This window comes from Arachis ipaensis, chromosome B05 (assembly GCF_000816755.2).
Source record: "Arachis ipaensis cultivar K30076 chromosome B05, Araip1.1, whole genome shotgun sequence".
Classification (NCBI taxonomy): domain Eukaryota; kingdom Viridiplantae; phylum Streptophyta; class Magnoliopsida; order Fabales; family Fabaceae; genus Arachis; species Arachis ipaensis.
In genome coordinates, this window is record NC_029789.2 from 145,671,491 (window position 1) to 145,681,409 (window position 9,919).

Below are 9,919 nucleotides of genomic sequence, written 5' to 3' on the forward strand. Positions count from 1 at the left end.
TTATATCATTATCCTTTATATCTTATTCTTAACGTATTGTTTTGTTCTGTATCCAAAATTAAAAATAGTCCTATGGACCACAAATTAAAGTCCTACACTCCTACTTCCTTAATTTTCTCATGAATTCATGATACATGAGATATGTATGTTCATGAACTAGGGTGCCCTACATCTACAACCACCATCCTCCTAATCCTATGTATCAATCGCTTTCTACTCTCTTTTTTTTTCATCCGTAAATTATTAGGATATAAAGTTTTATTTGATTCTACATAGAAATAGTATAGATAATTAATTTTTAATTAAATTTTATTATAAAATTAACTTTTCAATTCTTATTTCTTAGAGGATTATTCAGAGTTTAAAAAATTAAAATTTAGAATTTAAGAATAATACGCTTTGAAATATGTTAATTTGTATTTATTGTCATTGTCTAAATCGGACAATGAACTTTTTTACTTATAAGTGATAACTAATTTAAATAGTTTGTTATTTAAGAGAAGATGAGTGTTAGGGGTTAGTAATTTTTGTGTTTTGTAGTCATCAAATAGTTATCAATGATATTTTTAATGATGTGAAATTTCATCTAATGAAGTGGGATTACTCACTTTTTTTTGCTAGTTACATGCTGACTAGAATTTAATAAAAGTACTGGTCCCTACACTTTTTCATAAAAAAAAATTATTAATGATGAGTCTTTCTTTGAATTTCGAGTAAAACGTACAACTAAATAAGAAAAAAAAAAGCTCTAGAAGAATAAATGTAAGAATTTATAGGAGAAAATTGTACGCAAACAAAAAAATAAACAAATATTTTTTGAGTTGCTTTATATACAACGAAATTAAAATGGATAAGCTTAAGAGTCTAAAATAATTGAAGCTGACTCTACGAAACAAATTAAATAGAAAAATGCAAACTACCTATAATCTACGAAAAAAGCTTTGCTCTAAAAGCTGCAAATTCGTATAATAGATTGGGTGGAAAATTAAATAGTTGTGACTAACTCACTTAATTAGCTTCAATAATTTCAAATTTTATGAGAAAGATCGATAAGGATATAATGAATTACCATGAAAGAAAATCAAACAATAATACATTTAACTTTTGTATGTGATTATATATGAGTAAATATCCATAGTCGTCCTTGAGATTCACGCAAATACCTATAGTAATCCCTAAGATCTCGATTTTTTTATTGTAGTCCTCCAGATAGAGTTCCGAGCACTCAAAGTGGTCCCTGGGTATATTTCTGGTGATGAGTCATTACCGGAGCGCTGATGTGGACTTGGTTTGCCACGTTGGAGGGCTCCCAACGGTTAGCTGAGCTGGCGAATTTCCAATTTGTATCCAAATTGGTCCTTCATATTATATGTAACCCTAAATCCCCAAATTCTCACACACTTCATCTCTTCTTCTTTCATACTCTTCTTCCTGTTCATACACTTCCATCTTGGGCTGTAACAGAGGAGGATGTAACAGAGGAGCATGTGGCCTGTAAAATGGGAAGATTGACTTCTAACAATAATAATATCGAAGTAGGAAAACATAGTGATGGGAGCATTACTTGTACAGAGGCAGCAAATGCAACATATAATTCTTTTGTTCAACAGAATTGCAGTTCCCCAAATTTTGAAAGAGAATCGGATGCATCACATTATGAGATTGACAGTTGTTTTGATTTTCTTCCTTTACCTGTCACTAATCTGTTTGAAAAGAGTGGTAAAGATGAATGGTCAGGCATTAAGCATGGGGACAAATTTTCTGCACAACATAAATTAAGTTTTGAAGGTGGAGAATGCATAGTTTTCAAATAAGCAACAATGAAGACTTAGTTATTGAATCAAATGGTCAACAACCACTTTCTACCTTGCACGCTGTGGACTCTGAAATTAAGATTGTTTCACTTGATGATGATGAACCAGAATTTCTGTCCTCCAATCCAGTTTATGAATCGGGAATCATTAATCAACTAAAAATATCAGATGTACTACAGCCAGCAATTATAAACACCTCAATTGCTCAGGGATGGTCTGCCAATAAAGACAAGGTATCAGAGTGGCTTTGGACCTTGCACAGAATAGGTATCTATCTTTTATTCTTGCTGTTTATGCCTGGGTTGATCCTGCAACAGGTATTGTCAAGGTTGTGTTTTTTTCTTGGGAATTTTTTCATGATTATGAATCTATTCTCACTAAGTTACACTGACCTTGGAAACCAAAACTTACATTATTTTTACTGACACAAGATTTTAGGTATGAGTGATTTGCTGTCGCCTTTTGTCGTTATCTTTGAGGATAATGCAGATGCATTTTGGTGTTTTGAGATACTTTTAAGGAGAATGGTATTATCAATTTTAGCTTAGATTCAACAAAGTTATCATCGTTTTATTTTCAGTGGCTAACTTGCTTTCTTTCACATAAATCCAGAGAGAAAATTTTCAAATGGAAGGGCCAACTAGGGTGATGAAGCAGTTACGTGCAATATGGCATATCCTTGAAATGACAGACAAGGAAATGTTTGCACACCTGGGGCTATAACAAAGGAGGATGTAACAGAGGGGCATGTAGCCTGTTACAGTCCTAGATGGAAGTGTATGAACAGGAAGAAGTGTATGAAAGAAGAAGAAGAAATGAAGAAGAAGAAGAGATGAAGTGTCTGAGAATTTGGGAATTTAGGGTTACATATAATAGGAGAGACCAATTTGGGTACAACTTGGAAATTCGCCAGCTCAGCTAACCGTTGGGAGCCTTCCAGCGTGGCAAACCAAGTCCACATACATCAGCGCTCCAGTGATGACTCATCACCAGAAATATACCCAGGGACCACTTTGAGTGCTCGGAGCTCTATATGGAGGACTACAATAGAAAAATCGGGATTTCAGGAATTACTATGAGTATTTGCGTGAATATCAGGACAACTATGGGTATTTATTCGATTATATATATATAGAACTTCTTAAACAATAATAAACGGAATATTAAATATCGACATTATTCAAAGGAAGTGAATATTTGGGTTGAGGCTTCCATTTGACTAAAACATTCTCATTTAGTTTACTAACCTTTTCTTTTTTAAAAAATAATATTAAATTTCGAACATTTAAATTATCTTAATTTAAAAAATAATATTATGCTGACTGAGCCCGAGTTAGTAGTAAAAGTCAAATTTGTTGGCCATAAATTAAAGTCATTAGCAAGATAGCTACTTATTATATAAAAAAATGTTTTTCAACCGAAGGCTCAACAAATCAATTTAACAGTGACAGAGACTCATTAATTTAAATTATTACTGTATTAAAAAAACCAAAAAAAAAATTCTCGTCTGATAGATACTGATGATTATTAAATTTTTTCATGTTTTCTTAGGCATAATGTGGTAGCACACAATGCAAGTGGCAAAAATGAAAACAACTCTAGTGTGTGTGAAATAAAAAAAAGACTTATATATTTATTTTAATAATACATTTTCTTATCATATCTGTCCAAACAAGAATTTTAAACTACATAATCAAAACAGTGAAAGATATTATTGCTTTGAAGAAGAAAAAAAAACTCAACGACATGATGATACCGAAATCATAAAATATTAATTAGATTTGATTTGGCATTTCATCACTATGCCCTTATCTATCCATCTCATACATAAAATAATGAAGTAGTGCAACTGTGTGTAAATTGACCTAAATTAAGAAAGACAATTTATTTAAGCATAAATTAAACGTGATACAGATAAAAATATTGAGATAGAGGAATAGCTACACATATATAGACAAAATAAAAAATAAAGATATAAAAAAAATTGAATAATATGTAAAAAATCAAATAATACATAAAATGATAAAAAAAAAAATTTACATGTTAACAATTTTATTATAGATATAATATATAATAGAACACAATAATATCGTTTGATTCATATAGTTGACTCCACCTAATAAGATAAGACTTTGTCTTTATTGGATATTATTATAACCGTCATTATCATAATACGGCATATTAGCAATTAGAGGATCACAAAGTCAAATGAAGCAAAAGAAACCAGCTAATGCGTGTTGATCTTCTTCAACGTAACCCTTGAAACACCAAGGTCAAGTGGGGTTTCATGGCCTCAAGAGTCGTATGATAGGTGAAACAAAGCACTAGTAGTAGTAGTAGTAGTTGGTGCCAATTAAATTTGAAGAAGCATGCAAATAACTAGAAAAAGGGAAATTACCTACTCCACTTTAATTTGCCACGCCATTTTACTTGATAACATTTCCCATCCACTGCCACCTCTCTTATTGCTTGCTCCATTTAAACATCCATCTCCCACATCATTCTTAAAAGCCATGGAACCTCTCATACACTTTCTATTAACATCTCTTTTTTTCGTAAATTAATTAAACAACTATTAGCTCAAATTATCTTATTTATTACTTTAGTTATTTACATAGTTTAAGAAATCTAAAATTAAGAGTCAAAACCCAAATTTCACAACCGTTTATTGCTATAATAAAGATTTAATTATTCTATTAATTTTTATAATTTTACTAAATTTTCAATTAGGTAATTGTGAAGGATAACAAAGATAAAGATTGTAAATCTTTATTAAATACAGAGTGTTAGTTTGGTTAATTAGTGGTTTGTTATTAATTTTTTCTCTCTCTCTTGTGCTAGTATATATATTAGTAGCTGACCCTTTAGGAAGGTGAAAGCATTGTATTTATTTCATACATCTCTAGGTATTCATAAATCAAAGAATTCATTTTCTGCTTCGTTTTGCTTTCTTTTCTTTTCTCCATTTTTTATTTCTTACTAAACTAGTTAGTATTCCAAAACTTCTTTATGATATCAAGAGCTTAGGTCTTTTGATGAAGATCCATGACTTTTCCATCAGATGATTCTATTATCTCTGCTAATAAAGATTTAAGTGCTGCAAATACAAATTTTTCTCAGATTCCACTTCAATTCTTCAACTAAAGGTCCTTTAATCCGATTCAAGATAAGTTGGGGGAAAATAACCACAAGACATGGGAGCAACAAGCTTTGGCAGCCATTCGAGGACAAGCATTGAAAAATCACCTTTATCAAAAAAAGATCCCTGCACTTTTTGAAAATTCAGAAAATCAATCTGCTGATATTGAATCTTCTCAATACAAACAATGGATTCAAGATGATCAAAACCTAATTTCAGGGTTGCTGACCTCTATGGATTCTGCTATCAAACCTAAAATAGTTGGATGTACTTATAGCTACCTGATGTGGAATAGGATTGAGGCATATTTTGCTGAGTTTACAAAACTTCGAATCAAATAATTAAAGGCACAGCTCAAGCTTATCAAAAAACACAACCTCACTGCTTCAAAATATATTTCAAAGATCAAAGTTATTGCAGATTCATTAGCAACCTTGAGAAATCCTCTCAAACCAGAAAAACAGGTTAAAGCTATTCTTGAAGGTCTAAATGAAAATTATCAAATGCTTATGACTACCATCAATTCAAAACCAGATATCTTTACCCTATGTGAAGTTAAAACTATGTTGTTAATTCATGATGAAATGTTGGACAAGTATAAAAAATCAGAAAATCTAGTGATGCAAGCTAACCTCACACAGACCTCCTTTTCATCCATTCCAAACTTCAATCGTGGGACTGGAGGAAGAAGAGAGAGAAGAGGTGGAAAATTCACAAGAGAAGGAGGAAGATCTTTCTATAATTTTCTTAGACCTCAGTGCCAAATTTGTGGGCGTTTTGGCCAGATTGCTTGGCACTGCTTCCATCGATTTAATCAAGAAATTCCACCCCTTCCCAGTCTCAATCCTTTAGGCCTAATAATTCTGGATACAACATTGCATTACCAACTTCCTTTTCACAAAATAATACCTCAACTTCTACTCCACCACCACCAACTTTATCTTTTCATAATCCACAAGCTTTTCTAGCTGCACCATCTACTATTTTTGATCCAGCATGGTATTCAGATACAGAAGTCTCACATCATGTGACTACATATCAATCAAACATGCTATCTTTCTCCGAATACTCTGGTCCTGAACAGGTTCAAGTTGGCAATGGTTTAGGTATCTCTATCTCTCATATTGGTAGTTCCTTTTTGTATTCTTTGGATTCTAAACGCTGGTTTTCATTACAAAAGTTAATTCACACACCTCACATTACTAAGAACCTAATTAGTGTATCTAAGTTTGCTCAAGATAATTTTGTTTACTTTGAATTTCATGCAACTTACTGTGTTGTTCGTTGTCAGTTCACCCAAAAAATTCTACTGCAAGATTTTAGAAGAGGAAGTCTTTATCAGTTTGTGAATGTGGCTGTGCCTCAAACTACATCAGTTTCTAATCCTCCTCGTGTCTTTACTATTTCTTGTTCTATTTTTTATTTGTGGCACAAACGTTTAGGACATTCAGCCACTAAAGCAGTTCAATTAGTTCTCAATCAATGTAATATAGCTCACAATACTCTCAATTCTAATTTAGTTTCTAAGACTTGTAATAATTGTGCTGAAGCAAAAATGCATAAATTTTCTTTTTCAGGTTCTACTACATCTTATACTTCTCCTTTACAATTAGTTTACAGTGATGTATGGGCCCTGCCCCCATTGTGTCTCATCTTGGTTATCGATATTATGTTACTTTTATAGATGCTTTTAGTAGATACACTTGTACTTATTTGTTTGTTAACAATCACAAGTTTTACATGCCTTTAAACAATACAAAAATCTAATGAAAAATCTTACTAATTACAAAATTAAGGAGTTTCAATATGATAATGGCGGTGAATATAAATCTCTTGCTTTTGCTAATTTTATAGCACAAGAAGGCATCTTACATAGATTTTCATGTCCTTATGTTCCTGAACAGAATGGCTGTGCAGAGAGGAAGCATAAACACCTCATTGAAATGAGTTTGTCTATATTATCTACTGCCTTTATGCCCTTAACTTATTGGGATGAAGCTGTTATTACATCCACTTATTTAATCAATCGTTTACCTACTGTTATTTTAGCTAATAAATCACCACATGAAGTCTTATTCAATCGTAAACCAGATTATAGTTTTTTAAAAAATTTTTGCTGTTCTTGCTATCCATTATTGAGACCTTACGCTAATAACAAACTTGAATCTAGATCTAAGAAATGCTTGTTTTTAGGTTATGCTACAAATTACAAGGGTTATAAATGTCTTGACTCCACTGGTAGAATCTATATATCTCGACATGTATACTTTAATGAGTCTGAATTTTTCTATCTTGAATTATTTCATCAATCTTCTTCTGCGAATTCATCACAGGTTCCTCTCAATACTGATAAGGTAATAAGTTCTAATTTTCCTACTTTGGTGTCACATAATAAGCTTTGCACTACTCTTAATACTCCTTTTATCAGTACAGATTCTTTTATGCCAAGTAACACTAGCACTACTACTAATATTAATGATTGTCCTTCTCGTACTACTAGAAATGATGATATAGTTACTACTAATAATAATTTAAATCATTCTAACACTCAAACTCACCAAGATACTCTTAATACTAGAAATGATGATATAGTTACTGCTAATACTGATTCTATAATACCCATATCAGATAACTACATAAAGCCTTCTTCTGTTGAGAGACAAAATGATTCTTTATCTGAGTCACAACAATCTAAACTTTCTCTAAATGTACACCCTATAGAAATCAGGTCTAAAACTGGTTCTTCTAGACCAAAAATTTTTACTGCTATGGTTAATACTATCACCAATAGTCTAGATTATATCCCTAAAATACCAACTATTGTTCTTGGTATTTCACATTGGCATAGAGCTATGATTGAAGAGTATGATGCTCTTTTAAGAACTAAAACCTGGGATTTAGTCCCTATACCTCAAAATGCCAAAATTATTGGGTGCAAATGGGTGTACACAATCAAGAAGCTACCTGATGGATCAATTCAAAAATACAAAGTTAGGTTAGTGTCACAAGAATTTCATCAACAAGAGGGCTTTGATTTTGAGCAAGTTTTTAGTCCCATTATAAGGCCAACTACCATTAGATTAGTTTTAAGTATAGCATTATCTAGAAATTGGATCATTAGACAATTTGATTTTAATAATGCTTTTTTGAATGGTAATTTACAACACACTATTTACATGTCTCAACCAATTGGATTTGAACAAAAAAGTGATACTCATGTTTGTAAATTGAACAAGTCTCTTTATGACTTAAAACAAGCCCCAAAAGAATGATTTTTAAAACTCAGTAAGACTTTGAATCTATTTGGCTTTAAAAGTGCTAATTGTAACACATCTCTCTTTATTAGAAGGACTTCAAATTCATTAATCTACATCTTATGTTATATTGATGATATAATTATAACTGGGAATAACTCTAATCAAATAACATCTATGATTCAACAACTTGATCAAATATTTTCATTGAAGGATTTGGGACCATTAAGTTATTTTTTGGTCATTGAAGTTCAAAACACCAAGATGGTATCTTGCATCTGTCACAAACTAAATACATAACAGATTTATTGTCTAAAGTTGTCATGGGAGAGGCATCTCCAATACCAACACCAATGATTTCTTCTCTGCGACTATTGTCTTCAGGAGCTGAAGTTTTTGAAAATCCTAAGCTATTCCGAACAGTGGTGGGTTCCTTGCAATATCTAACCATCACCCGTCCAGATCTCTCTTTTGTAGTCAACAAATTAAGTCAGTTTATGCATGCACCCCTTCTTCCTCATTAGAAAGCAGCAAAGAGGATATTAAGATACTTGTAAGGGACAAAGGAGTTTGGATTGACATTTCACAGATGCAATGATACAAGGCTCTATGCTTTTTCAGATTCGGATTGGGCTGCTGATATTGAGGATCGAAGGTCAATATCTGGATTTTGTGTGTATTTTGGCACTAATTTAGTGTCCTGGTCTTGTAGGAAGCAATCTACTGTTAGTAGGAGTTCTACTGAGACAGAATTCAGAAGTTTGGCATCCTGTGAAGCTGAGTTAGTCTGGCTTAAAAATCTTCTTCAAGAGTTAGATGTTTCCCTTCCAACTCCTCCCACTATTTACTGTGATAACCTTAGCACAGTTCTGCTTATGCACAACCCAATCTTGCATGACAAGACCAAGCATTTTCAGCTTGAAGTCCAGCTGATTCGAGACAAATTGAGGGACAACTCCCTGCATATTGTGCATATCCAAGGGATTGAACAAATTACAGACATCCTCACCAAGCCATCATCAGCTGCTGCTTCTGAGAGATTACGGGTCAAACTGCGAGTAGCTCTTCGATCATACTCCAGTTTGAGGGGAGAGGGGTGAAAGATAACAAAGATAAAGATTGTAAATCTTTATTAGAAACAGAGTGTTAGTTTGGTTAATTAGTGGTTTGTTATTAACTCTCTCTCTCTCTTGTGCTAGTATATATATTAGTAGTTGACCTTTTAGGAAGGTGAGAGCATTGTATTCATTTCATACATCTCTAGGTATTCATAAATCAAAGAATTCCTTTTATGCTTTGTTTTGCTTTCCTTTCTTTTCTCCATTTTTGATTTCTTACTAAACTAGTTAGTGTTCCAAAGCTTCTTTAGTACTTATACTTTTTTTTTTTGATTGAGTTCCTCTACCATATCAGATTTTGTAATTAAGTTTATATTATGACAAAGCGCTCAAATTAACAGAATATTCTGTTAAACAAAACAAATATGCCTAACATTTGACTGAATATTCTGTACAATTTAACAGAATATTTTGTTAATTTCAATATTTTATCACAGCAGAAACTTAATTACAAAATCTGATATGGTATAAGAATCTAATTGAAAAGAAAAAAAAATATCGGGACCTAATTGAAAATTCGGTAAAATTAATTATATAAAGACCAATAGAATAATTAAATCTATGATAAAAAATAATTCTAGTTAACAATAAATA

General features: G+C 32.1%; 1 long non-coding RNA gene across 1 annotated transcript; it reads right to left on the bottom strand.

The window, feature by feature from the left end:
- Window positions 1,567-2,321, bottom strand: LOC110262664. Its single transcript, XR_002347562.1, has 3 exons — window positions 2,226-2,321; window positions 1,867-2,122; window positions 1,567-1,703 (listed from the first exon to the last, which is right to left on the bottom strand). It is a non-coding gene; the product is annotated as an uncharacterized LOC110262664 (long non-coding RNA).